The following is a 2,710-nucleotide window of genomic DNA, read 5'->3' as shown; positions in this document are numbered from 1 at the left end:
AAAATGACAGAAGAGTTTGGTTCCAAAACGCCATAACTCCATTTTGATTCATTTTTGAGTAAAAATGTGTTTTCTTTATCAAGAATCTGCCAAGGTGAAAACCACTATTTTCTGTTTCAAACTTTCAAATAGCATATTTAGGTTATAATTAAAAAAAAAAATCTGAAATTTAAATCCAGGTTTTGGTTTTCAAAGATTTATACAATTTTGTTATTTTTTTCTCAAAATGCAGTACAACCATTGACTCAATATGAAAGTTATTTTTACTACTATTTTTACTTTATACTAATCTTATATACAGGCAAGGGACTAAAAATACATTCATCAGTAATCGCTTCCAAAATGAATTCAATGGGTTTTCTTAATGCTATAAATTAATTACAGCAATAAAATATAAAATACAGTACACGTAGCATGGGCTTTTAAATAATATAATAAATAAAAAGAAAACAGATATAGAATAGAGCAAGCTAGTGTTAGAGGTCTTTACACACACACACACACACACACACACACACACACAATTGCATAATAAATGAAGAGAAAATAGAATACAAAAAGATTAGAAAGGTAGTTAGATTTTTTAAAGAATAGAATTAGAATAGTTAGTGCTAAAGTTAGAGGGTCAAATAAAGATGTAAGAGATGGGTTAAGCCAATTCTTGAAGATGGCTGAGGACTCAGCTGCTTGGATTGAGTTGGGGAGGTCATTCCACCAGGAATTTAATTAAAAAAATTATTTAAAAAAAAAATTAATTTAAAAGTCCGTAAAAGTGACTTTGTGCTTCTTTGGGATGGCACAATCAAGCGACGTTCACTTGCAAAACACCAGCTTCTAGAGGTCTGAAGTAACAAATTTAGGTAAATGGGTGCAGAGCCAGTGGTAAATCAAGTAATTCAAGCAATGAAAGAAAGAAATACCCATGTATGAGTTTTTACGTTTTTATATTCCTTGCACAAGCAATGTACTTTTCTAAATATCTTCTAATATTTCTGTGCGAGCTCAAATGTTCTATTATACAACAGTGTCACACAGTGTTTCGTTTATTTAAAGGGGGGTACGTTTCATGTATTCAGAGTTGTTCACAGTGTTAAAGAGATGGATTCTCATGCTAAAAATGGCCAAAGTTAAAAAATAAAAAAAAAATTAGAAGAATGACTGAGAATTTCTGTGCCGAAAATCTTACTTCTGGGATGGTACAAGTTTCGACTGGGTTTTTTGATCGTGAATCTAATGACGTAGATGAGAACGGAAGTCCTTATATGAGCATTTTTCCCGGAAAAGCTCGCCTGCGCACACACACATTGACCAGAGGAGAGCGAGACCGCGCACATCAACACGCTTCAAAATCGTCGCCAGCGCTGCATAGGATTTGTTCGAGAATGCCTCCAAATAAGTGCGTTTTTGGATGTGAGGGAAAGTTTACCGTGTTCAGCTTCCCCAAGAACCCAGCGTTACATGAACAGTGGATGCAGTTTGTTTTTCCGGGGCAGCAACGGAGTGTATCAACTTAGTACCTTTGTGTGTTCTGGTCATTTGAGTGACGAATGTTTGGTAAACAAGGCCCAAGGCGAAGCTGGATTTGCACATCGTTGCTATTAAAACATGGAGCCGTTCCTGTGATAAAAGACCCCATTCATGTAGTACAATTGCATCAGATTTCTGTATTTTGTTGGAAATAAGCACATAAGTGAATATATGTTAATGGAAACAACACGAAACATCAGTATTATAGCTCCACTCACGGCACGCATCCAGCTCTGCTTTTGCAGAAAAGATTAGGAAAGGTGTATTTTTTCTTTTATAAATATGATAAAACTAAAGACCTTTTGGATATATGAAGGATGCAGTACTACTCTATAGGTACTCAAGATTAACATGAGATTAGGTGAAACTGAATGAATCAGATTTTAAATGAATTGAGTGAGCGAGGGATTCAACAGTCCATTCAGATGGTTTGTTGCTAATTAAATTAGCCATTTTGAACCAATCCTTTGGTTTGAATGATTCAATAAATCATTTATTAAAACATGGATTTGCTGCCACCTCCTGGAATATCTATTGTCATCATTATGTATCCATGACATTCCTAAACCAGACAAGGTGCCCAGCACTACAAGCACAACATTTTTTAAATTTCAGGCACCAGGAGGAAAAAAATCGTATAAATAGCAGTTCATTTAATAAGGCTAGTATTTCATTAAATAAAAACCTTTTTGGAACAAATATTGAAATCATTATGTAAAATTAGATATAGGACCCTAAAAAAAAACGAAGAAACTGACCATCCCCCCTGAAATATTTTTAGAATTCGACCACTGTAATACGGTCAAGAATGGATTATATTCTGCCTTCCTGGCTCTACTATTTTATTTATTTGTATAATATTTTAATTTTCACTTACCAAATTTGTGCTAAATACAGTAATAGAAAATATTTCTTAAATGTTTATTAAAAACAATATCAGTTAACAATATCAATAAACATACATATATATATATATATACAGTACGGACCAAAAGTTTGGACACACCTCATTCAAAGAGTTTCCTTTATTTTCATGACTATGAAAATGGTAGATTCACACTGAAGGCATCAAAACTATGAATTCAATTAACACATGTGGAATTATATATGGAATTATATACATAACAAAAAAGTGTGAAACAACTGAAAATATGTCATATTCTAGGTTCTTCAAAGTAGCCAC

The sequence above is a fragment of the Carassius auratus genome, chromosome 43 (assembly GCF_003368295.1).
Source record: "Carassius auratus strain Wakin chromosome 43, ASM336829v1, whole genome shotgun sequence".
In the NCBI taxonomy this organism is placed as follows: Eukaryota; Metazoa; Chordata; class Actinopteri; order Cypriniformes; family Cyprinidae; genus Carassius; species Carassius auratus.
This window is presented reverse-complemented; position numbering follows the sequence as displayed.